At 34.0% G+C, this 26,269-nt stretch overlaps 21 non-coding genes across 21 annotated transcripts; 11 read left to right on the top strand and 10 right to left on the bottom strand.

Moving 5' to 3' along the window:
* Positions 1-795: 795 nt before the first annotated feature.
* TRNAQ-CUG (transfer RNA glutamine (anticodon CUG)) lies at positions 796-867 on the top strand. Its single transcript has one exon. It is a non-coding gene; the product is annotated as a tRNA-Gln (tRNA).
* Positions 868-1,693: 826 nt separating this feature from the next.
* Positions 1,694-1,765, bottom strand: TRNAQ-UUG (transfer RNA glutamine (anticodon UUG)). Its single transcript has one exon. It is a non-coding gene; the product is annotated as a tRNA-Gln (tRNA).
* A 1,550-nt stretch (positions 1,766-3,315) lies between these two features.
* TRNAQ-CUG (transfer RNA glutamine (anticodon CUG)) lies at positions 3,316-3,387 on the top strand. Its single transcript has one exon. It is a non-coding gene; the product is annotated as a tRNA-Gln (tRNA).
* Positions 3,388-4,213: 826 nt separating this feature from the next.
* TRNAQ-UUG (transfer RNA glutamine (anticodon UUG)) lies at positions 4,214-4,285 on the bottom strand. The gene has a single exon. It is a non-coding gene; the product is annotated as a tRNA-Gln (tRNA).
* A 1,550-nt stretch (positions 4,286-5,835) lies between these two features.
* TRNAQ-CUG (transfer RNA glutamine (anticodon CUG)) lies at positions 5,836-5,907 on the top strand. Its single transcript has one exon. It is a non-coding gene; the product is annotated as a tRNA-Gln (tRNA).
* Positions 5,908-6,733: 826 nt separating this feature from the next.
* TRNAQ-UUG (transfer RNA glutamine (anticodon UUG)) lies at positions 6,734-6,805 on the bottom strand. The gene has a single exon. It is a non-coding gene; the product is annotated as a tRNA-Gln (tRNA).
* Positions 6,806-8,355: 1,550 nt separating this feature from the next.
* Positions 8,356-8,427, top strand: TRNAQ-CUG (transfer RNA glutamine (anticodon CUG)). The gene has a single exon. It is a non-coding gene; the product is annotated as a tRNA-Gln (tRNA).
* An 826-nt stretch (positions 8,428-9,253) lies between these two features.
* TRNAQ-UUG (transfer RNA glutamine (anticodon UUG)) lies at positions 9,254-9,325 on the bottom strand. The gene has a single exon. It is a non-coding gene; the product is annotated as a tRNA-Gln (tRNA).
* Positions 9,326-10,875: 1,550 nt separating this feature from the next.
* TRNAQ-CUG (transfer RNA glutamine (anticodon CUG)) lies at positions 10,876-10,947 on the top strand. The gene has a single exon. It is a non-coding gene; the product is annotated as a tRNA-Gln (tRNA).
* Positions 10,948-11,773: 826 nt separating this feature from the next.
* TRNAQ-UUG (transfer RNA glutamine (anticodon UUG)) lies at positions 11,774-11,845 on the bottom strand. Its single transcript has one exon. It is a non-coding gene; the product is annotated as a tRNA-Gln (tRNA).
* Positions 11,846-13,396: 1,551 nt separating this feature from the next.
* Positions 13,397-13,468, top strand: TRNAQ-CUG (transfer RNA glutamine (anticodon CUG)). The gene has a single exon. It is a non-coding gene; the product is annotated as a tRNA-Gln (tRNA).
* Positions 13,469-14,294: 826 nt separating this feature from the next.
* On the bottom strand, positions 14,295-14,366 carry TRNAQ-UUG (transfer RNA glutamine (anticodon UUG)). The gene has a single exon. It is a non-coding gene; the product is annotated as a tRNA-Gln (tRNA).
* A 1,550-nt stretch (positions 14,367-15,916) lies between these two features.
* On the top strand, positions 15,917-15,988 carry TRNAQ-CUG (transfer RNA glutamine (anticodon CUG)). Its single transcript has one exon. It is a non-coding gene; the product is annotated as a tRNA-Gln (tRNA).
* An 826-nt stretch (positions 15,989-16,814) lies between these two features.
* TRNAQ-UUG (transfer RNA glutamine (anticodon UUG)) lies at positions 16,815-16,886 on the bottom strand. Its single transcript has one exon. It is a non-coding gene; the product is annotated as a tRNA-Gln (tRNA).
* A 1,550-nt stretch (positions 16,887-18,436) lies between these two features.
* TRNAQ-CUG (transfer RNA glutamine (anticodon CUG)) lies at positions 18,437-18,508 on the top strand. The gene has a single exon. It is a non-coding gene; the product is annotated as a tRNA-Gln (tRNA).
* Positions 18,509-19,334: 826 nt separating this feature from the next.
* Positions 19,335-19,406, bottom strand: TRNAQ-UUG (transfer RNA glutamine (anticodon UUG)). The gene has a single exon. It is a non-coding gene; the product is annotated as a tRNA-Gln (tRNA).
* Positions 19,407-20,956: 1,550 nt separating this feature from the next.
* Positions 20,957-21,028, top strand: TRNAQ-CUG (transfer RNA glutamine (anticodon CUG)). The gene has a single exon. It is a non-coding gene; the product is annotated as a tRNA-Gln (tRNA).
* Positions 21,029-21,854: 826 nt separating this feature from the next.
* TRNAQ-UUG (transfer RNA glutamine (anticodon UUG)) lies at positions 21,855-21,926 on the bottom strand. The gene has a single exon. It is a non-coding gene; the product is annotated as a tRNA-Gln (tRNA).
* Positions 21,927-23,476: 1,550 nt separating this feature from the next.
* Positions 23,477-23,548, top strand: TRNAQ-CUG (transfer RNA glutamine (anticodon CUG)). The gene has a single exon. It is a non-coding gene; the product is annotated as a tRNA-Gln (tRNA).
* Positions 23,549-24,374: 826 nt separating this feature from the next.
* TRNAQ-UUG (transfer RNA glutamine (anticodon UUG)) lies at positions 24,375-24,446 on the bottom strand. Its single transcript has one exon. It is a non-coding gene; the product is annotated as a tRNA-Gln (tRNA).
* A 1,550-nt stretch (positions 24,447-25,996) lies between these two features.
* TRNAQ-CUG (transfer RNA glutamine (anticodon CUG)) lies at positions 25,997-26,068 on the top strand. Its single transcript has one exon. It is a non-coding gene; the product is annotated as a tRNA-Gln (tRNA).
* Positions 26,069-26,269: the final 201 nt, after the last annotated feature.

Raw genomic sequence — 26,269 nt, 5'->3', positions numbered from 1 at the left:
ATGTCTCACGATTGCAGATCGACTGTTGAAAATCAGCATGAAAAACGTTTTATTTCACAATTTCCATACTAATATACAAAAAACATTTGTACTATCTGAATGATACCGTCATTGTGGTTCTCTAGGTTTGATTTAAGAACACTTCTCTTTCAAAATGTGCTAAATTCGCCTTATCAATAGCGCAGAAAGCTTCAAAAAGGGATGCTGGGAATCAGGCCTCTGAAATGCATTTCAGAAAAACAGGATAGGATTTCTTAATGTCACACTATTTTGTGTAGGAATGTGATGTAAACGTATTATAATGTTTGTATTTCTGTAACTTGTTCAAGCTGATGGACGTTTTGAAAGGAATCAATAATTGTCTCTTTCAACCTACTGGTGTTGGATTTGAGCTATCAATAAACAAAGGTGACAGAAATAGAAAAGGTCAAGAGTAATAAAATAGTACCCCCAAGATTTGGACTGGTACCTTTGCATGCAAAGTCCAACGTGCCAATCATTGCTCTTTGGCGCAGCCCATGTGAGAGACAAAGAAATGGGTGTATTAGTTTGGAAATGTAAAATGTTTTAATATGTTACAGTCAAAGATGATCATTATGATATAACTTGCCTATCCTGATAAACGTTTGCATATTTAACACTGTTAAGGAGAATGTATCTGAACAGAATCAAATCACATTATAGCTCTTTACACTATGAGCATTCAACAGAGATATCGTTTCATCAATGTAAGAAATGCCCCCGCACTAATGCGCTCTCTTTTGTCTCAATGGAAAAATGACTCATGTATGGGAGGGTTCCATGGTGTAATGGTTAGCACTCTGGACTCTGAATCCAGCGATCCGAGTTCAAATCTCGGTGGGACCTGCTTGAATTATGAGATTTACTATTTCACCCATTTCTTAGAATTTGGTCTTGGAAAAACATAACGTCAATGTTTTATACTGATACTTATCAACGTATAAGTATGCATCTATGTATACATAGCTATATCCGTCTAGATAGCGATAAGACTATATAAAGAAATCAATTATTCATAAACATATGTATTGAAGCTGAAAACTAAAAACTGTTGTTTCCCATCCACAATTTAAACGTTAGGTTCATTTCCTCTCTCATCTATATGACCAGTAATGAGATAGTTAATTTTTGCTGATTTCTTATATGACAACATGCTTGACTTACACAGTGCATTTAATTGTGAATTTCTTTGAAAGAGAAATTCAGATTATTACCTTTGACACGTCTTTCGAAAGATTTTACTTCATGGTTATGGATTTACTTTAGAAAATCAGAGTGTAAATATATGTGTGTCTGAATTTCACGATTGTTATTCAAAACGTCATATCTTCTGTCCCCATAATACACAATTTGATTCCTCAAGTTTTGTTTTAATGAAGGATTTCCAATTAAAATGTTCCATCTTCCCCTTATCAATAACAGTAAGATTTAAGAAAGTAATATCTTGCATCAGCCCCCTGTGATGAGTTTGAGAAAACAGAGTCAGCTCGCAAAATGTCTCATTATTTTGAGCCATTTAATTTCCATGTTTTCTAAAAGTTCTATCATTTGCTCACATCGAATAGACTTTCAGAATACAATCAATAAATTAATGTTTTACTCTACCCGTGTTAGATTTGTGATATTTATGAATACACTTGACAGAAAAAGATTTGATCAACAGTCATGAAAGTGGTCCCACCGAGATTTGAACTCAGATCCTTGGATTCAAAGTCCAAAGTGCTAACCATTACACCATGGAACCTCCCATGAGACAAGGGAGCAAATTGCTGCAGCAATGTGAACATTTCAAAGTTTTTAATGTTCTACAGTCAAAGACCAACAGAATGTTATTACTTTTCTATTCTGTTCAATTTTTGCATATTGAACTATGTTAGGGAAGGATGTTGCCCAGAGGACTCAAGTAACGCTATCACTCTGTTGAACAGTACTTTTTATGTGAGATACGATTTTGCAATAAAATATAAGATTCCCCCGTGAATGCAATCTCTTCTCTCAAAATGAAAAGCTCAACCTGGTACAGGTGGTTTGATGGTATCATGCTTAGCACTCTAGACTCTGAAAACCGGGATCTGAGTACAAATCACAGTGGGACTTATCTAAACTTTACGATTTTCTTTTCCATTCAGTTCTTAGAATTATTAATTGGAAAAACATCTCATTTACTTGTAAACTTGTACATATCCACTTTACACGTATGTATCTCCCTATATCTTGCTATATGTCTCTGTATATTTATAGGACAACATAAACACATACATTATAAAAATGCATATAATTAGTAGAGGTGAAAATAATGAAAAGTTGTTGCCTCTCCACATTTGAAACATGAGCTTCTTCTCCTTACTCTTCTATATGTCATGATATTGAGATAGTCACTTTTTACTCAATTTTGATCTAACAATATAGTTGATTTATACAAAGCATATCATATGATTAGTGAATAATCTTAAAAGAGAAAATTAGATCAGTACCTGTGAGGCCTCCAAGCAAAAGCTTATGTTTCACGATTGCAGATCGACTGTTGAAAATCAGCATGAAAAACGTTTTATTTCACAATTTCCATACTAATATACAAAAAACATTTGTACTATCTGAATGATACCGTCATTGTGGTTCTCTAGGTTTGATTTAAGAACACTTCTCTTTCAAAATGTGCTAAATTCGCCTTATCAATAGCGCAGAAAGCTTCAAAAAGGGATGCTGGGAATCAGGCCTCTGAAATGCATTTCAGAAAAACAGGATAGGATTTCTTAATGTCACACTATTTTGTGTAGGAATGTGATGTAAACGTATTATAATGTTTGTATTTCTGTAACTTGTTCAAGCTGATGGACGTTTTGAAAGGAATCAATAATTGTCTCTTTCAACCTACTGGTGTTGGATTTGAGCTATCAATAAACAAAGGTGACAGAAATAGAAAAGGTCAAGAGTAATAAAATAGTACCCCCAAGATTTGGACTGGTACCTTTGCATGCAAAGTCCAACGTGCCAATCATTGCTCTTTGGCGCAGCCCATGTGAGAGACAAAGAAATGGGTGTATTAGTTTGGAAATGTAAAATGTTTTAATATGTTACAGTCAAAGATGATCATTATGATATAACTTGCCTATCCTGATAAACGTTTGCATATTTAACACTGTTAAGGAGAATGTATCTGAACAGAATCAAATCACATTATAGCTCTTTACACTATGAGCATTCAACAGAGATATCGTTTCATCAATGTAAGAAATGCCCCCGCACTAATGCGCTCTCTTTTGTCTCAATGGAAAAATGACTCATGTATGGGAGGGTTCCATGGTGTAATGGTTAGCACTCTGGACTCTGAATCCAGCGATCCGAGTTCAAATCTCGGTGGGACCTGCTTGAATTATGAGATTTACTATTTCACCCATTTCTTAGAATTTGGTCTTGGAAAAACATAACGTCAATGTTTTATACTGATACTTATCAACGTATAAGTATGCATCTATGTATACATAGCTATATCCGTCTAGATAGCGATAAGACTATATAAAGAAATCAATTATTCATAAACATATGTATTGAAGCTGAAAACTAAAAACTGTTGTTTCCCATCCACAATTTAAACGTTAGGTTCATTTCCTCTCTCATCTATATGACCAGTAATGAGATAGTTAATTTTTGCTGATTTCTTATATGACAACATGCTTGACTTACACAGTGCATTTAATTGTGAATTTCTTTGAAAGAGAAATTCAGATTATTACCTTTGACACGTCTTTCGAAAGATTTTACTTTATGGTTATGGATTTACTTTAGAAAATCAGAGTGTAAATATATGTGTGTCTGAATTTCACGATTGTTATTCAAAACGTCATATCTTCTGTCCCCATAATACACAATTTGATTCCTCAAGTTTTGTTTTAATGAAGGATTTCCAATTAAAAAGTTCCATCTTCCCCTTATCAATAACAGTAAGATTTAAGAAAGTAATATCTTGCATCAGCCCCCTGTGATGAGTTTGAGAAAACAGAGTCAGCTCGCAAAATGTCTCATTATTTTGAGCCATTTAATTTCCATGTTTTCTAAAAGTTCTATCATTTGCTCACATCGAATAGACTTTCAGAATACAATCAATAAATTAATGTTTCACTCTACCCGTGTTAGATTTGTGATATTTATGAATACACTTGACAGAAAAAGATTTGATCAACAGTCATGAAAGTGGTCCCACCGAGATTTGAACTCGGATCCTTGGATTCAAAGTCCAAAGTGCTAACCATTACACCATGGAACCTCCCATGTGACAAGGGAGCAAATTGCTGCAGCAATGTGAACATTTCAAAGTTTTTAATGTTCTACAGTCAAAGACCAACAGAATGTTATTACTTTTCTATTCTGTTCAACTTTTGCATATTGAACTATGTTAGGGAAGGATGTTGCCCAGATGACTCAAGTAACGCTATCACTCTGTTGAACAGTACTTTTTATGTGAGATACGATTTTGCAATAAAATATAAGATTCCCCCGTGAATGCAATCTCTTCTCTCAAAATGAAAAGCTCAACCTGGTACAGGTGGTTTGATGGTATCATGCTTAGCACTCTAGACTCTGAAAACCGGGATCTGAGTACAAATCACAGTGGGACTTATCTAAACTTTACGATTTTCTTTTCCATTCAGTTCTTAGAATTATTAATTGGAAAAACATCTCATTTACTTGTAAACTTGTACATATCCACTTTACACGTATGTATCTCCCTATATCTTGCTATATGTCTCTGTATATTTATAGGACAACATAAACACATACATTATAAAAATGCATATAATTAGTAGAGGTGAAAATAATGAAAAGTTGTTGCCTCTCCACATTTGAAACATGAGCTTCTTCTCCTTACTCTTCTATATGTCATGAAATTGAGATAGTCACTTTTTACTCAATTTTGATCTAACAATATAGTTGATTTATACAAAGCATATCATATGATTTGTGAATAATCTTAAAAGAGAAAATTAGATCAGTACCTGTGAGGCCTCCAAGCAAAAGCTTATGTCTCACGATTGCAGATCGACTGTTGAAAATCAGCATGAAAAACGTTTTATTTCACAATTTCCATACTAATATACAAAAAACATTTGTACTATCTGAATGATACCGTCATTGTGGTTCTCTAGGTTTGATTTAAGAACACTTCTCTTTCAAAATGTGCTAAATTCGCCTTATCAATAGCGCAGAAAGCTTCAAAAAGGGATGCTGGGAATCAGGCCTCTGAAATGCATTTCAGAAAAACAGGATAGGATTTCTTAATGTCACACTATTTTGTGTAGGAATGTGATGTAAACGTATTATAATGTTTGTATTTCTGTAACTTGTTCAAGCTGATGGACGTTTTGAAAGGAATCAATAATTGTCTCTTTCAACCTACTGGTGTTGGATTTGAGCTATCAATAAACAAAGGTGACAGAAATAGAAAAGGTCAAGAGTAATAAAATAGTACCCCCAAGATTTGGACTGGTACCTTTGCATGCAAAGTCCAACGTGCCAATCATTGCTCTTTGGCGCAGCCCATGTGAGAGACAAAGAAATGGGTGTATTAGTTTGGAAATGTAAAATGTTTTAATATGTTACAGTCAAAGATGATCATTATGATATAACTTGCCTATCCTGATAAACGTTTGCATATTTAACACTGTTAAGGAGAATGTATCTGAACAGAATCAAATCACATTATAGCTCTTTACACTATGAGCATTCAACAGAGATATCGTTTCATCAATGTAAGAAATGCCCCCGCACTAATGCGCTCTCTTTTGTCTCAATGGAAAAATGACTCATGTATGGGAGGGTTCCATGGTGTAATGGTTAGCACTCTGGACTCTGAATCCAGCGATCCGAGTTCAAATCTTGGTGGGACCTGCTTGAATTATGAGATTTACTATTTCACCCATTTCTTAGAATTTGGTCTTGGAAAAACATAACGTCAATGTTTTATACTGATACTTATCAACGTATAAGTATGCATCTATGTATACATAGCTATATCCGTCTAGATAGCGATAAGACTATATAAAGAAATCAATTATTCATAAACATATGTATTGAAGCTGAAAACTAAAAACTGTTGTTTCCCATCCACAATTTAAACGTTAGGTTCATTTCCTCTCTCATCTATATGACCAGTAATGAGATAGTTAATGTTTGCTGATTTCTTATATGACAACATGCTTGACTTACACAGTGCATTTAATTGTGAATTTCTTTGAAAGAGAAATTCAGATTATTACCTTTGACACGTCTTTCGAAAGATTTTACTTCATGGTTATGGATTTACTTTAGAAAATCAGAGTGTAAATATATGTGTGTCTGAATTTCACGATTGTTATTCAAAACGTCATATCTTCTGTCCCCATAATACACAATTTGATTCCTCAAGTTTTGTTTTAATGAAGGATTTCCAATTAAAATGTTCCATCTTCCCCTTATCAATAACAGTAAGATTTAAGAAAGTAATATCTTGCATCAGCCCCCTGTGATGAGTTTGAGAAAACAGAGTCAGCTCGCAAAATGTCTCATTATTTTGAGCCATTTAATTTCCATGTTTTCTAAAAGTTCTATCATTTGCTCACATCGAATAGACTTTCAGAATACAATCAATAAATTAATGTTTTACTCTACCCGTGTTAGATTTGTGATATTTATGAATACACTTGACAGAAAAAGATTTGATCAACAGTCATGAAAGTGGTCCCACCGAGATTTGAACTCAGATCCTTGGATTCAAAGTCCAAAGTGCTAACCATTACACCATGGAACCTCCCATGAGACAAGGGAGCAAATTGCTGCAGCAATGTGAACATTTCAAAGTTTTTAATGTTCTACAGTCAAAGACCAACAGAATGTTATTACTTTTCTATTCTGTTCAATTTTTGCATATTGAACTATGTTAGGGAAGGATGTTGCCCAGAGGACTCAAGTAACGCTATCACTCTGTTGAACAGTACTTTTTATGTGAGATACGATTTTGCAATAAAATATAAGATTCCCCCGTGAATGCAATCTCTTCTCTCAAAATGAAAAGCTCAACCTGGTACAGGTGGTTTGATGGTATCATGCTTAGCACTCTAGACTCTGAAAACCGGGATCTGAGTACAAATCACAGTGGGACTTATCTAAACTTTACGATTTTCTTTTCCATTCAGTTCTTAGAATTATTAATTGGAAAAACATCTCATTTACTTGTAAACTTGTACATATCCACTTTACACGTATGTATCTCCCTATATCTTGCTATATGTCTCTGTATATTTATAGGACAACATAAACACATACATTATAAAAATGCATATAATTAGTAGAGGTGAAAATAATGAAAAGTTGTTGCCTCTCCACATTTGAAACATGAGCTTCTTCTCCTTACTCTTCTATATGTCATGAAATTGAGATAGTCACTTTTTACTCAATTTTGATCTAACAATATAGTTGATTTATACAAAGCATATCATATGATTTGTGAATAATCTTAAAAGAGAAAATTAGATCAGTACCTGTGAGGCCTCCAAGCAAAAGCTTATGTCTCACGATTGCAGATCGACTGTTGAAAATCAGCATGAAAAACGTTTTATTTCACAATTTCCATACTAATATACAAAAAACATTTGTACTATCTGAATGATACCGTCATTGTGGTTCTCTAGGTTTGATTTAAGAACACTTCTCTTTCAAAATGTGCTAAATTCGCCTTATCAATAGCGCAGAAAGCTTCAAAAAGGGATGCTGGGAATCAGGCCTCTGAAATGCATTTCAGAAAAACAGGATAGGATTTCTTAATGTCACACTATTTTGTGTAGGAATGTGATGTAAACGTATTATAATGTTTGTATTTCTGTAACTTGTTCAAGCTGATGGACGTTTTGAAAGGAATCAATAATTGTCTCTTTCAACCTACTGGTGTTGGATTTGAGCTATCAATAAACAAAGGTGACAGAAATAGAAAAGGTCAAGAGTAATAAAATAGTACCCCCAAGATTTGGACTGGTACCTTTGCATGCAAAGTCCAACGTGCCAATCATTGCTCTTTGGCGCAGCCCATGTGAGAGACAAAGAAATGGGTGTATTAGTTTGGAAATGTAAAATGTTTTAATATGTTACAGTCAAAGATGATCATTATGATATAACTTGCCTATCCTGATAAACGTTTGCATATTTAACACTGTTAAGGAGAATGTATCTGAACAGAATCAAATCACATTATAGCTCTTTACACTATGAGCATTCAACAGAGATATCGTTTCATCAATGTAAGAAATGCCCCCGCACTAATGCGCTCTCTTTTGTCTCAATGGAAAAATGACTCATGTATGGGAGGGTTCCATGGTGTAATGGTTAGCACTCTGGACTCTGAATCCAGCGATCCGAGTTCAAATCTTGGTGGGACCTGCTTGAATTATGAGATTTACTATTTCACCCATTTCTTAGAATTTGGTCTTGGAAAAACATAACGTCAATGTTTTATACTGATACTTATCAACGTATAAGTATGCATCTATGTATACATAGCTATATCCGTCTAGATAGCGATAAGACTATATAAAGAAATCAATTATTCATAAACATATGTATTGAAGCTGAAAACTAAAAACTGTTGTTTCCCATCCACAATTTAAACGTTAGGTTCATTTCCTCTCTCATCTATATGACCAGTAATGAGATAGTTAATGTTTGCTGATTTCTTATATGACAACATGCTTGACTTACACAGTGCATTTAATTGTGAATTTCTTTGAAAGAGAAATTCAGATTATTACCTTTGACACGTCTTTCGAAAGATTTTACTTCATGGTTATGGATTTACTTTAGAAAATCAGAGTGTAAATATATGTGTGTCTGAATTTCACGATTGTTATTCAAAACGTCATATCTTCTGTCCCCATAATACACAATTTGATTCCTCAAGTTTTGTTTTAATGAAGGATTTCCAATTAAAATGTTCCATCTTCCCCTTATCAATAACAGTAAGATTTAAGAAAGTAATATCTTGCATCAGCCCCCTGTGATGAGTTTGAGAAAACAGAGTCAGCTCGCAAAATGTCTCATTATTTTGAGCCATTTAATTTCCATGTTTTCTAAAAGTTCTATCATTTGCTCACATCGAATAGACTTTCAGAATACAATCAATAAATTAATGTTTTACTCTACCCGTGTTAGATTTGTGATATTTATGAATACACTTGACAGAAAAAGATTTGATCAACAGTCATGAAAGTGGTCCCACCGAGATTTGAACTCAGATCCTTGGATTCAAAGTCCAAAGTGCTAACCATTACACCATGGAACCTCCCATGAGACAAGGGAGCAAATTGCTGCAGCAATGTGAACATTTCAAAGTTTTTAATGTTCTACAGTCAAAGACCAACAGAATGTTATTACTTTTCTATTCTGTTCAATTTTTGCATATTGAACTATGTTAGGGAAGGATGTTGCCCAGAGGACTCAAGTAACGCTATCACTCTGTTGAACAGTACTTTTTATGTGAGATACGATTTTGCAATAAAATATAAGATTCCCCCGTGAATGCAATCTCTTCTCTCAAAATGAAAAGCTCAACCTGGTACAGGTGGTTTGATGGTATCATGCTTAGCACTCTAGACTCTGAAAACCGGGATCTGAGTACAAATCACAGTGGGACTTATCTAAACTTTACGATTTTCTTTTCCATTCAGTTCTTAGAATTATTAATTGGAAAAACATCTCATTTACTTGTAAACTTGTACATATCCACTTTACACGTATGTATCTCCCTATATCTTGCTATATGTCTCTGTATATTTATAGGACAACATAAACACATACATTATAAAAATGCATATAATTAGTAGAGGTGAAAATAATGAAAAGTTGTTGCCTCTCCACATTTGAAACATGAGCTTCTTCTCCTTACTCTTCTATATGTCATGATATTGAGATAGTCACTTTTTACTCAATTTTGATCTAACAATATAGTTGATTTATACAAAGCATATCATATGATTAGTGAATAATCTTAAAAGAGAAAATTAGATCAGTACCTGTGAGGCCTCCAAGCAAAAGCTTATGTTTCACGATTGCAGATCGACTGTTGAAAATCAGCATGAAAAACGTTTTATTTCACAATTTCCATACTAATATACAAAAAACATTTGTACTATCTGAATGATACCGTCATTGTGGTTCTCTAGGTTTGATTTAAGAACACTTCTCTTTCAAAATGTGCTAAATTCGCCTTATCAATAGCGCAGAAAGCTTCAAAAAGGGATGCTGGGAATCAGGCCTCTGAAATGCATTTCAGAAAAACAGGATAGGATTTCTTAATGTCACACTATTTTGTGTAGGAATGTGATGTAAACGTATTATAATGTTTGTATTTCTGTAACTTGTTCAAGCTGATGGACGTTTTGAAAGGAATCAATAATTGTCTCTTTCAACCTACTGGTGTTGGATTTGAGCTATCAATAAACAAAGGTGACAGAAATAGAAAAGGTCAAGAGTAATAAAATAGTACCCCCAAGATTTGGACTGGTACCTTTGCATGCAAAGTCCAACGTGCCAATCATTGCTCTTTGGCGCAGCCCATGTGAGAGACAAAGAAATGGGTGTATTAGTTTGGAAATGTAAAATGTTTTAATATGTTACAGTCAAAGATGATCATTATGATATAACTTGCCTATCCTGATAAACGTTTGCATATTTAACACTGTTAAGGAGAATGTATCTGAACAGAATCAAATCACATTATAGCTCTTTACACTATGAGCATTCAACAGAGATATCGTTTCATCAATGTAAGAAATGCCCCCGCACTAATGCGCTCTCTTTTGTCTCAATGGAAAAATGACTCATGTATGGGAGGGTTCCATGGTGTAATGGTTAGCACTCTGGACTCTGAATCCAGCGATCCGAGTTCAAATCTCGGTGGGACCTGCTTGAATTATGAGATTTACTATTTCACCCATTTCTTAGAATTTGGTCTTGGAAAAACATAACGTCAATGTTTTATACTGATACTTATCAACGTATAAGTATGCATCTATGTATACATAGCTATATCCGTCTAGATAGCGATAAGACTATATAAAGAAATCAATTATTCATAAACATATGTATTGAAGCTGAAAACTAAAAACTGTTGTTTCCCATCCACAATTTAAACGTTAGGTTCATTTCCTCTCTCATCTATATGACCAGTAATGAGATAGTTAATTTTTGCTGATTTCTTATATGACAACATGCTTGACTTACACAGTGCATTTAATTGTGAATTTCTTTGAAAGAGAAATTCAGATTATTACCTTTGACACGTCTTTCGAAAGATTTTACTTTATGGTTATGGATTTACTTTAGAAAATCAGAGTGTAAATATATGTGTGTCTGAATTTCACGATTGTTATTCAAAACGTCATATCTTCTGTCCCCATAATACACAATTTGATTCCTCAAGTTTTGTTTTAATGAAGGATTTCCAATTAAAAAGTTCCATCTTCCCCTTATCAATAACAGTAAGATTTAAGAAAGTAATATCTTGCATCAGCCCCCTGTGATGAGTTTGAGAAAACAGAGTCAGCTCGCAAAATGTCTCATTATTTTGAGCCATTTAATTTCCATGTTTTCTAAAAGTTCTATCATTTGCTCACATCGAATAGACTTTCAGAATACAATCAATAAATTAATGTTTCACTCTACCCGTGTTAGATTTGTGATATTTATGAATACACTTGACAGAAAAAGATTTGATCAACAGTCATGAAAGTGGTCCCACCGAGATTTGAACTCGGATCCTTGGATTCAAAGTCCAAAGTGCTAACCATTACACCATGGAACCTCCCATGTGACAAGGGAGCAAATTGCTGCAGCAATGTGAACATTTCAAAGTTTTTAATGTTCTACAGTCAAAGACCAACAGAATGTTATTACTTTTCTATTCTGTTCAACTTTTGCATATTGAACTATGTTAGGGAAGGATGTTGCCCAGATGACTCAAGTAACGCTATCACTCTGTTGAACAGTACTTTTTATGTGAGATACGATTTTGCAATAAAATATAAGATTCCCCCGTGAATGCAATCTCTTCTCTCAAAATGAAAAGCTCAACCTGGTACAGGTGGTTTGATGGTATCATGCTTAGCACTCTAGACTCTGAAAACCGGGATCTGAGTACAAATCACAGTGGGACTTATCTAAACTTTACGATTTTCTTTTTCCATTCAGTTCTTAGAATTATTAATTGGAAAAACATCTCATTTACTTATAAACTTGTACATATCCACTTTACACGTATGTATCTCCCTATATCTTGCTATATGTCTCTGTATATTTATAGGACAACATAAACACATACATTATAAAAATGCATATAATTAGTAGAGGTGAAAATAATGAAAAGTTGTTGCCTCTCCACATTTGAAACATGAGCTTCTTCTCCTTACTCTTCTATATGTCATGATATTGAGATAGTCACTTTTTACTCAATTTTGATCTAACAATATAGTTGATTTATACAAAGCATATCATATGATTAGTGAATAATCTTAAAAGAGAAAATTAGATCAGTACCTGTGAGGCCTCCAAGCAAAAGCTTATGTTTCACGATTGCAGATCGACTGTTGAAAATCAGCATGAAAAACGTTTTATTTCACAATTTCCATACTAATATACAAAAAACATTTGTACTATCTGAATGATACCGTCATTGTGGTTCTCTAGGTTTGATTTAAGAACACTTCTCTTTCAAAATGTGCTAAATTCGCCTTATCAATAGCGCAGAAAGCTTCAAAAAGGGATGCTGGGAATCAGGCCTCTGAAATGCATTTCAGAAAAACAGGATAGGATTTCTTAATGTCACACTATTTTGTGTAGGAATGTGATGTAAACGTATTATAATGTTTGTATTTCTGTAACTTGTTCAAGCTGATGGACGTTTTGAAAGGAATCAATAATTGTCTCTTTCAACCTACTGGTGTTGGATTTGAGCTATCAATAAACAAAGGTGACAGAAATAGAAAAGGTCAAGAGTAATAAAATAGTACCCCCAAGATTTGGACTGGTACCTTTGCATGCAAAGTCCAACGTGCCAATCATTGCTCTTTGGCGCAGCCCATGTGAGAGACAAAGAAATGGGTGTATTAGTTTGGAAATGTAAAATGTTTTAATATGTTACAGTCAAAGATGATCATTATGATATAACTTGCCTATCCTGATAAACGTTTGCATATTTAACACTGTTAAGGAGAATGTATCTGAACAGAATCAAATCACATTATAGCTCTTTACACTATGAGCATTCAACAGAGATATCGTTTCATCAATGTAAGAAATGCCCCCGCACTAATGCGCTCTCTTTTGTCTCAATGGAAAAATGACTCATGTATGGGAGGGTTCCATGGTGTAATGGTTAGCACTCTGGACTCTGAATCCAGCGATCCGAGTTCAAATCTTGGTGGGACCTGCTTGAATTATGAGATTTACTATTTCACCCATTTCTTAGAATTTGGTCTTGGAAAAACATAACGTCAATGTTTTATACTGATACTTATCAACGTATAAGTATGCATCTATGTATACATAGCTATATCCGTCTAGATAGCGATAAGACTATATAAAGAAATCAATTATTCATAAACATATGTATTGAAGCTGAAAACTAAAAACTGTTGTTTCCCATCCACAATTTAAACGTTAGGTTCATTTCCTCTCTCATCTATATGACCAGTAATGAGATAGTTAATTTTTGCTGATTTCTTATATGACAACATGCTTGACTTACACAGTGCATTTAATTGTGAATTTCTTTGAAAGAGAAATTCAGATTATTACCTTTGACACGTCTTTCGAAAGATTTTACTTCATGGTTATGGATTTACTTTAGAAAATCAGAGTGTAAATATATGTGTGTCTGAATTTCACGATTGTTATTCAAAACGTCATATCTTCTGTCCCCATAATACACAATTTGATTCCTCAAGTTTTGTTTTAATGAAGGATTTCCAATTAAAAAGTTCCATCTTCCCCTTATCAATAACAGTAAGATTTAAGAAAGTAATATCTTGCATCAGCCCCCTGTGATGAGTTTGAGAAAACAGAGTCAGCTCGCAAAATGTCTCATTATTTTGAGCCATTTAATTTCCATGTTTTCTAAAAGTTCTATCATTTGCTCACATCGAATAGACTTTCAGAATACAATCAATAAATTAATGTTTTACTCTACCCGTGTTAGATTTGTGATATTTATGAATACACTTGACAGAAAAAGATTTGATCAACAGTCATGAAAGTGGTCCCACCGAGATTTGAACTCAGATCCTTGGATTCAAAGTCCAAAGTGCTAACCATTACACCATGGAACCTCCCATGAGACAAGGGAGCAAATTGCTGCAGCAATGTGAACATTTCAAAGTTTTTAATGTTCTACAGTCAAAGACCAACAGAATGTTATTACTTTTCTATTCTGTTCAATTTTTGCATATTGAACTATGTTAGGGAAGGATGTTGCCCAGAGGACTCAAGTAACGCTATCACTCTGTTGAACAGTACTTTTTATGTGAGATACGATTTTGCAATAAAATATAAGATTCCCCCGTGAATGCAATCTCTTCTCTCAAAATGAAAAGCTCAACCTGGTACAGGTGGTTTGATGGTATCATGCTTAGCACTCTAGACTCTGAAAACCGGGATCTGAGTACAAATCACAGTGGGACTTATCTAAACTTTACGATTTTCTTTTCCATTCAGTTCTTAGAATTATTAATTGGAAAAACATCTCATTTACTTGTAAACTTGTACATATCCACTTTACACGTATGTATCTCCCTATATCTTGCTATATGTCTCTGTATATTTATAGGACAACATAAACACATACATTATAAAAATGCATATAATTAGTAGAGGTGAAAATAATGAAAAGTTGTTGCCTCTCCACATTTGAAACATGAGCTTCTTCTCCTTACTCTTCTATATGTCATGATATTGAGATAGTCACTTTTTACTCAATTTTGATCTAACAATATAGTTGATTTATACAAAGCATATCATATGATTAGTGAATAATCTTAAAAGAGAAAATTAGATCAGTACCTGTGAGGCCTCCAAGCAAAAGCTTATGTTTCACGATTGCAGATCGACTGTTGAAAATCAGCATGAAAAACGTTTTATTTCACAATTTCCATACTAATATACAAAAAACATTTGTACTATCTGAATGATACCGTCATTGTGGTTCTCTAGGTTTGATTTAAGAACACTTCTCTTTCAAAATGTGCTAAATTCGCCTTATCAATAGCGCAGAAAGCTTCAAAAAGGGATGCTGGGAATCAGGCCTCTGAAATGCATTTCAGAAAAACAGGATAGGATTTCTTAATGTCACACTATTTTGTGTAGGAATGTGATGTAAACGTATTATAATGTTTGTATTTCTGTAACTTGTTCAAGCTGATGGACGTTTTGAAAGGAATCAATAATTGTCTCTTTCAACCTACTGGTGTTGGATTTGAGCTATCAATAAACAAAGGTGACAGAAATAGAAAAGGTCAAGAGTAATAAAATAGTACCCCCAAGATTTGGACTGGTACCTTTGCATGCAAAGTCCAACGTGCCAATCATTGCTCTTTGGCGCAGCCCATGTGAGAGACAAAGAAATGGGTGTATTAGTTTGGAAATGTAAAATGTTTTAATATGTTACAGTCAAAGATGATCATTATGATATAACTTGCCTATCCTGATAAACGTTTGCATATTTAACACTGTTAAGGAGAATGTATCTGAACAGAATCAAATCACATTATAGCTCTTTACACTATGAGCATTCAACAGAGATATCGTTTCATCAATGTAAGAAATGCCCCCGCACTAATGCGCTCTCTTTTGTCTCAATGGAAAAATGACTCATGTATGGGAGGGTTCCATGGTGTAATGGTTAGCACTCTGGACTCTGAATCCAGCGATCCGAGTTCAAATCTCGGTGGGACCTGCTTGAATTATGAGATTTACTATTTCACCCATTTCTTAGAATTTGGTCTTGGAAAAACATAACGTCAATGTTTTATACTGATACTTATCAACGTATAAGTATGCATCTATGTATACATAGCTATATCCGTCTAGATAGCGATAAGACTATATAAAGAAATCAATTATTCATAAACATATGTATTGAAGCTGAAAACTAAAAACTGTTGTTTCCCATCCACAATTTAAACGTTAGGTTCATTTCCTCTCTCATCTATATGACCAGTAATGAGATAGTTAATTTTTGCTGATTTCTTATATGACAACATGCTTGACTTACACAGTGCATTTAATTGTGAATTTCTTTGAAAGAGAAATTCAGATTATTACCTTTGACACGTCTTTCGAAAGATTTTACTTTATGGTTATGGATTTACTTTAGAAAATCAGAGTGTAAATATATGTGTGTCTGAATTTCACGATTGTTATTCAAAACGTCATATCTTCTGTCCCCATAATACACAATTTGATTCCTCAAGTTTTGTTTTAATGAAGGATTTCCAATTAAAAAGTTCCATCTTCCCCTTATCAATAACAGTAAGATTTAAGAAAGTAATATCTTGCATCAGCCCCCTGTGATGAGTTTGAGAAAACAGAGTCAGCTCGCAAAATGTCTCATTATTTTGAGCCATTTAATTTCCATGTTTTCTAAAAGTTCTATCATTTGCTCACATCGAATAGACTTTCAGAATACAATCAATAAATTAATGTTTCACTCTACCCGTGTTAGATTTGTGATATTTATGAATACACTTGACAGAAAAAGATTTGATCAACAGTCATGAAAGTGGTCCCACCAAGATTTGAACTCAGATCCTTGGATTCAAAGTCCAAAGTGCTAACCATTACACCATGGAACCTCCCATGAGACAAGGGAGCAAATTGCTGCAGCAATGTGAACATTTCAAAGTTTTTAATGTTCTACAGTCAAAGACCAACAGAATGTTATTACTTTTCTATTCTGTTCAACTTTTGCATATTGAACTATGTTAGGGAAGGATGTTGCCCAGAGGACTCAAGTAACGCTATCACTCTGTTGAACAGTACTTTTTATGTGAGATACGATTTTGCAATAAAATATAAGATTCCCCCGTGAATGCAATCTCTTCTCTGAAAATGAAAAGCTCAACCTGGTACAGGTGGTTTGATGGTATCATGCTTAGCACTCTAGACTCTGAAAACCGGGATCTGAGTACAAATCACAGTGGGACTTATCTAAACTTTACGATTTTCTTTTCCATTCAGTTCTTAGAATTATTAATTGGAAAAACATCTCATTTACTTGTAAACTTGTACATATCCACTTTACACGTATGTATCTCCCTATATCTTGCTATATGTCTCTGTATATTTATAGGACAACATAAACACATACATTATAAAAATGCATATAATTAGTAGAGGTGAAAATAATGAAAAGTTGTTGCCTCTCCACATTTGAAACATGAGCTTCTTCTCCTTACTCTTCTATATGTCATGAAATTGAGATAGTCACTTTTTACTCAATTTTGATCTAACAATATAGTTGATTTATACAAAGCATATCATATGATTAGTGAATAATCTTAAAAGAGAAAATTAGATCAGTACCTGTGAGGCCTCCAAGCAAAAGCTTATGTTTCACGATTGCAGATCGACTGTTGAAAATCAGCATGAAAAACGTTTTATTTCACAATTTCCATACTAATATACAAAAAACATTTGTACTATCTGAATGATACCGTCATTGTGGTTCTCTAGGTTTGATTTAAGAACACTTCTCTTTCAAAATGTGCTAAATTCGCCTTATCAATAGCGCAGAAAGCTTCAAAAAGGGATGCTGGGAATCAGGCCTCTGAAATGCATTTCAGAAAAACAGGATAGGATTTCTTAATGTCACACTATTTTGTGTAGGAATGTGATGTAAACGTATTATAATGTTTGTATTTCTGTAACTTGTTCAAGCTGATGGACGTTTTGAAAGGAATCAATAATTGTCTCTTTCAACCTACTGGTGTTGGATTTGAGCTATCAATAAACAAAGGTGACAGAAATAGAAAAGGTCAAGAGTAATAAAATAGTACCCCCAAGATTTGGACTGGTACCTTTGCATGCAAAGTCCAACGTGCCAATCATTGCTCTTTGGCGCAGCCCATGTGAGAGACAAAGAAATGGGTGTATTAGTTTGGAAATGTAAAATGTTTTAATATGTTACAGTCAAAGATGATCATTATGATATAACTTGCCTATCCTGATAAACGTTTGCATATTTAACACTGTTAAGGAGAATGTATCTGAACAGAATCAAATCACATTATAGCTCTTTACACTATGAGCATTCAACAGAGATATCGTTTCATCAATGTAAGAAATGCCCCCGCACTAATGCGCTCTCTTTTGTCTCAATGGAAAAATGACTCATGTATGGGAGGGTTCCATGGTGTAATGGTTAGCACTCTGGACTCTGAATCCAGCGATCCGAGTTCAAATCTTGGTGGGACCTGCTTGAATTATGAGATTTACTATTTCACCCATTTCTTAGAATTTGGTCTTGGAAAAACATAACGTCAATGTTTTATACTGATACTTATCAACGTATAAGTATGCATCTATGTATACATAGCTATATCCGTCTAGATAGCGATAAGACTATATAAAGAAATCAATTATTCATAAACATATGTATTGAAGCTGAAAACTAAAAACTGTTGTTTCCCATCCACAATTTAAACGTTAGGTTCATTTCCTCTCTCATCTATATGACCAGTAATGAGATAGTTAATTTTTGCTGATTTCTTATATGACAACATGCTTGACTTACACAGTGCATTTAATTGTGAATTTCTTTGAAAGAGAAATTCAGATTATTACCTTTGACACGTCTTTCGAAAGATTTTACTTCATGGTTATGGATTTACTTTAGAAAATCAGAGTGTAAATATATGTGTGTCTGAATTTCACGATTGTTATTCAAAACGTCATATCTTCTGTCCCCATAATACACAATTTGATTCCTCAAGTTTTGTTTTAATGAAGGATTTCCAATTAAAAAGTTCCATCTTCCCCTTATCAATAACAGTAAGATTTAAGAAAGTAATATCTTGCATCAGCCCCCTGTGATGAGTTTGAGAAAACAGAGTCAGCTCGCAAAATGTCTCATTATTTTGAGCCATTTAATTTCCATGTTTTCTAAAAGTTCTATCATTTGCTCACATCGAATAGACTTTCAGAATACAATCAATAAATTAATGTTTTACTCTACCCGTGTTAGATTTGTGATATTTATGAATACACTTGACAGAAAAAGATTTGATCAACAGTCATGAAAGTGGTCCCACCGAGATTTGAACTCAGATCCTTGGATTCAAAGTCCAAAGTGCTAACCATTACACCATGGAACCTCCCATGAGACAAGGGAGCAAATTGCTGCAGCAATGTGAACATTTCAAAGTTTTTAATGTTCTACAGTCAAAGACCAACAGAATGTTATTACTTTTCTATTCTGTTCAATTTTTGCATATTGAACTATGTTAGGGAAGGATGTTGCCCAAAGGACTCAAGTAACGCTATCACTCTGTTGAACAGTACTTTTTATGTGAGATACGATTTTGCAATAAAATATAAGATTCCCCCGTGAATGCAATCTCTTCTCTCAAAATGAAAAGCTCAACCTGGTACAGGTGGTTTGATGGTATCATGCTTAGCACTCTAGACTCTGAAAACCGGGATCTGAGTACAAATCACAGTGGGACTTATCTAAACTTTACGATTTTCTTTTCCATTCAGTTCTTAGAATTATTAATTGGAAAAACATCTCATTTACTTGTAAACTTGTACATATCCACTTTACACGTATGTATCTCCCTATATCTTGCTATATGTCTCTGTATATTTATAGGACAACATAAACACATACATTATAAAAATGCATATAATTAGTAGAGGTGAAAATAATGAAAAGTTGTTGCCTCTCCACATTTGAAACATGAGCTTCTTCTCCTTACTCTTCTATATGTCATGATATTGAGATAGTCACTTTTTACTCAATTTTGATCTAACAATATAGTTGATTTATACAAAGCATATCATATGATTAGTGAATAATCTTAAAAGAGAAAATTAGATCAGTACCTGTGAGGCCTCCAAGCAAAAGCTTATGTTTCACGATTGCAGATCGACTGTTGAAAATCAGCATGAAAAACGTTTTATTTCACAATTTCCATACTAATATACAAAAAACATTTGTACTATCTGAATGATACCGTCATTGTGGTTCTCTAGGTTTGATTTAAGAACACTTCTCTTTCAAAATGTGCTAAATTCGCCTTATCAATAGCGCAGAAAGCTTCAAAAAGGGATGCTGGGAATCAGGCCTCTGAAATGCATTTCAGAAAAACAGGATAGGATTTCTTAATGTCACACTATTTTGTGTAGGAATGTGATGTAAACGTATTATAATGTTTGTATTTCTGTAACTTGTTCAAGCTGATGGACGTTTTGAAAGGAATCAATAATTGTCTCTTTCAACCTACTGGTGTTGGATTTGAGCTATCAATAAACAAAGGTGACAGAAATAGAAAAGGTCAAGAGTAATAAAATAGTACCCCCAAGATTTGGACTGGTACCTTTGCATGCAAAGTCCAACGTGCCAATCATTGCTCTTTGGCGCAGCCCATGTGAGAGACAAAGAAATGGGTGTATTAGTTTGGAAATGTAAAATGTTTTAATATGTTACAGTCAAAGATGATCATTATGATATAACTTGCCTATCCTGATAAACGTTTGCATATTTAACACTGTTAAGGAGAATGTATCTGAACAGAATCAAATCACATTATAGCTCTTTACACTATGAGCATTCAACAGAGATATCGTTTCATCAATGTAAGAAATGCCCCCGCACTAATGCGCTCTCTTTTGTCTCAATGGAAAAATGACTCATGTATGGGAGGGTTCCATGGTGTAATGGTTAGCACTCTGGACTCTGAATCCAGCGATCCGAGTTCAAATCTCGGTGGGACCTGCTTGAATTATGAGATTTACTATTTCACCCATTTCTTAGAATTTGGTCTTGGAAAAACATAACGTCAATGTTTTATACTGATACTTATCAACGTATAAGTATGCATCTATGTATACATAGCTATATCCGTCTAGATAGCGATAAGACTATATAAAGAAATCAATTATTCATAAACATATGTATTGAAGCTGAAAACTAAAAACTGTTGTTTCCCATCCACAATTTAAACGTTAGGTTCATTTCCTCTCTCATCTATATGACCAGTAATGAGATAGTTAATTTTTGCTGATTTCTTATATGACAACATGCTTGACTTACACAGTGCATTTAATTGTGAATTTCTTTGAAAGAGAAATTCAGATTATTACCTTTGACACGTCTTTCGAAAGATTTTACTTTATGGTTATGGATTTACTTTAGAAAATCAGAGTGTAAATATATGTGTGTCTGAATTTCACGATTGTTATTCAAAACGTCATATCTTCTGTCCCCATAATACACAATTTGATTCCTCAAGTTTTGTTTTAATGAAGGATTTCCAATTAAAAAGTTCCATCTTCCCCTTATCAATAACAGTAAGATTTAAGAAAGTAATATCTTGCATCAGCCCCCTGTGATGAGTTTGAGAAAACAGAGTCAGCTCGCAAAATGTCTCATTATTTTGAGCCATTTAATTTCCATGTTTTCTAAAAGTTCTATCATTTGCTCACATCGAATAGACTTTCAGAATACAATCAATAAATTAATGTTTCACTCTACCCGTGTTAGATTTGTGATATTTATGAATACACTTGACAGAAAAAGATTTGATCAACAGTCATGAAAGTGGTCCCACCGAGATTTGAACTCGGATCCTTGGATTCAAAGTCCAAAGTGCTAACCATTACACCATGGAACCTCCCATGTGACAAGGGAGCAAATTGCTGCAGCAATGTGAACATTTCAAAGTTTTTAATGTTCTACAGTCAAAGACCAACAGAATGTTATTACTTTTCTATTCTGTTCAACTTTTGCATATTGAACTATGTTAGGGAAGGATGTTGCCCAGATGACTCAAGTAACGCTATCACTCTGTTGAACAGTACTTTTTATGTGAGATACGATTTTGCAATAAAATATAAGATTCCCCCGTGAATGCAATCTCTTCTCTCAAAATGAAAAGCTCAACCTGGTACAGGTGGTTTGATGGTATCATGCTTAGCACTCTAGACTCTGAAAACCGGGATCTGAGTACAAATCACAGTGGGACTTATCTAAACTTTACGATTTTCTTTTCCATTCAGTTCTTAGAATTATTAATTGGAAAAACATCTCATTTACTTGTAAACTTGTACATATCCACTTTACACGTATGTATCTCCCTATATCTTGCTATATGTCTCTGTATATTTATAGGACAACATAAACACATACATTATAAAAATGCATATAATTAGTAGAGGTGAAAATAATGAAAAGTTGTTGCCTCTCCACATTTGAAACATGAGCTTCTTCTCCTTACTCTTCTATATGTCATGAAATTGAGATAGTCACTTTTTACTCAATTTTGATCTAACAATATAGTTGATTTATACAAAGCATATCATATGATTAGTGAATAATCTTAAAAGAGAAAATTAGATCAGTACCTGTGAGGCCTCCAAGCAAAAGCTTATGTTTCACGATTGCAGATCGACTGTTGAAAATCAGCATGAAAAACGTTTTATTTCACAATTTCCATACTAATATACAAAAAACATTTGTACTATCTGAATGATACCGTCATTGTGGTTCTCTAGGTTTGATTTAAGAACACTTCTCTTTCAAAATGTGCTAAATTCGCCTTATCAATAGCGCAGAAAGCTTCAAAAAGGGATGCTGGGAATCAGGCCTCTGAAATGCATTTCAGAAAAACAGGATAGGATTTCTTAATGTCACACTATTTTGTGTAGGAATGTGATGTAAACGTATTATAATGTTTGTATTTCTGTAACTTGTTCAAGCTGATGGACGTTTTGAAAGGAATCAATAATTGTCTCTTTCAACCTACTGGTGTTGGATTTGAGCTATCAATAAACAAAGGTGACAGAAATAGAAAAGGTCAAGAGTAATAAAATAGTACCCCCAAGATTTGGACTGGTACCTTTGCATGCAAAGTCCAACGTGCCAATCATTGCTCTTTGGCGCAGCCCATGTGAGAGACAAAGAAATGGGTGTATTAGTTTGGAAATGTAAAATGTTTTAATATGTTACAGTCAAAGATGATCATTATGATATAACTTGCCTATCCTGATAAACGTTTGCATATTTAACACTGTTAAGGAGAATGTATCTGAACAGAATCAAATCACATTATAGCTCTTTACACTATGAGCATTCAACAGAGATATCGTTTCATCAATGTAAGAAATGCCCCCGCACTAATGCGCTCTCTTTTGTCTCAATGGAAAAATGACTCATGTATGGGAGGGTTCCATGGTGTAATGGTTAGCACTCTGGACTCTGAATCCAGCGATCCGAGTTCAAATCTTGGTGGGACCTGCTTGAATTATGAGATTTACTATTTCACCCATTTCTTAGAATTTGGTCTTGGAAAAACATAACGTCAATGTTTTATACTGATACTTATCAACGTATAAGTATGCATCTATGTATACATAGCTATATCCGTCTAGATAGCGATAAGACTATATAAAGAAATCAATTATTCATAAACATATGTATTGAAGCTGAAAACTAAAAACTGTTGTTTCCCATCCACAATTTAAACGTTAGGTTCATTTCCTCTCTCATCTATATGACCAGTAATGAGATAGTTAATTTTTGCTGATTTCTTATATGACAACATGCTTGACTTACACAGTGCATTTAATTGTGAATTTCTTTGAAAGAGAAATTCAGATTATTACCTTTGACACGTCTTTCGAAAGATTTTACTTCATGGTTATGGATTTACTTTAGAAAATCAGAGTGTAAATATATGTGTGTCTGAATTTCACGATTGTTATTCAAAACGTCATATCTTCTGTCCCCATAATACACAATTTGATTCCTCAAGTTTTGTTTTAATGAAGGATTTCCAATTAAAAAGTTCCATCTTCCCCTTATCAATAACAGTAAGATTTAAGAAAGTAATATCTTGCATCAGCCCCCTGTGATGAGTTTGAGAAAACAGAGTCAGCTCGCAAAATGTCTCATTATTTTGAGCCATTTAATTTCCATGTTTTCTAAAAGTTCTATCATTTGCTCACATCGAATAGACTTTCAGAATACAATCAATAAATTAATGTTTCACTCTACCCGTGTTAGATTTGTGATATTTATGAATACACTTGACAGAAAAAGATTTGATCAACAGTCATGAAAGTGGTCCCACCGAGATTTGAACTCAGATCCTTGGATTCAAAGTCCAAAGTGCTAACCATTACACCATGGAACCTCCCATGAGACAAGGGAGCAAATTGCTGCAGCAATGTGAACATTTCAAAGTTTTTAATGTTCTACAGTCAAAGACCAACAGAATGTTATTACTTTTCTATTCTGTTCAATTTTTGCATATTGAACTATGTTAGGGAAGGATGTTGCCCAGAGGACTCAAGTAACGCTATCACTCTGTTGAACAGTACTTTTTATGTGAGATACGATTTTGCAATAAAATATAAGATTCCCCCGTGAATGCAATCTCTTCTCTCAAAATGAAAAGCTCAACCTGGTACAGGTGGTTTGATGGTATCATGCTTAGCACTCTAGACTCTGAAAACCGGGATCTGAGTACAAATCACAGTGGGACTTATCTAAACTTTACGATTTTCTTTTCCATTCAGTTCTTAGAATTATTAATTGGAAAAACATCTCATTTACTTGTAAACTTGTACATATCCACTTTACACGTATGTATCTCCCTATATCTTGCTATATGTCTCTGTATATTTATAGGACAACATAAACACATACATTATAAAAATGCATATAATTAGTAGAGGTGAAAATAATGAAAAGTTGTTGCCTCTCCACATTTGAAACATGAGCTTCTTCTCCTTACTCTTCTATATGTCATGATATTGAGATAGTCACTTTTTACTCAATTTTGATCTAACAATATAGTTGATTTATACAAAGCATATCATATGATTAGTGAATAATCTTAAAAGAGAAAATTAGATCAGTACCTGTGAGGCCTCCAAGCAAAAGCTTATGTTTCACGATTGCAGATCGACTGTTGAAAATCAGCATGAAAAACGTTTTATTTCACAATTTCCATACTAATATACAAAAAACATTTGTACTATCTGAATGATACCGTCATTGTGGTTCTCTAGGTTTGATTTAAGAACACTTCTCTTTCAAAATGTGCTAAATTCGCCTTATCAATAGCGCAGAAAGCTTCAAAAAGGGATGCTGGGAATCAGGCCTCTGAAATGCATTTCAGAAAAACAGGATAGGATTTCTTAATGTCACACTATTTTGTGTAGGAATGTGATGTAAACGTATTATAATGTTTGTATTTCTGTAACTTGTTCAAGCTGATGGACGTTTTGAAAGGAATCAATAATTGTCTCTTTCAACCTACTGGTGTTGGATTTGAGCTATCAATAAACAAAGGTGACAGAAATAGAAAAGGTCAAGAGTAATAAAATAGTACCCCCAAGATTTGGACTGGTACCTTTGCATGCAAAGTCCAACGTGCCAATCATTGCTCTTTGGCGCAGCCCATGTGAGAGACAAAGAAATGGGTGTATTAGTTTGGAAATGTAAAATGTTTTAATATGTTACAGTCAAAGATGATCATTATGATATAACTTGCCTATCCTGATAAACGTTTGCATATTTAACACTGTTAAGGAGAATGTATCTGAACAGAATCAAATCACATTATAGCTCTTTACACTATGAGCATTCAACAGAGATATCGTTTCATCAATGTAAGAAATGCCCCCGCACTAATGCGCTCTCTTTTGTCTCAATGGAAAAATGACTCATGTATGGGAGGGTTCCATGGTGTAATGGTTAGCACTCTGGACTCTGAATCCAGCGATCCGAGTTCAAATCTCGGTGGGACCTGCTTGAATTATGAGATTTACTATTTCACCCATTTCTTAGAATTTGGTCTTGGAAAAACATAACGTCAATGTTTTATACTGATACTTATCAACGTATAAGTATGCATCTATGTATACATAGCTATATCCGTCTAGATAGCGATAAGACTATATAAAGAAATCAATTATTCATAAACATATGTATTGAAGCTGAAAACTAAAA

This window comes from Lissotriton helveticus, chromosome 4_1 (genome assembly GCF_964261635.1).
Source record: "Lissotriton helveticus chromosome 4_1, aLisHel1.1, whole genome shotgun sequence".
In the NCBI taxonomy this organism is placed as follows: domain Eukaryota; kingdom Metazoa; phylum Chordata; class Amphibia; order Caudata; family Salamandridae; genus Lissotriton; species Lissotriton helveticus.
This window is presented reverse-complemented; position numbering and strand designations above follow the sequence as displayed.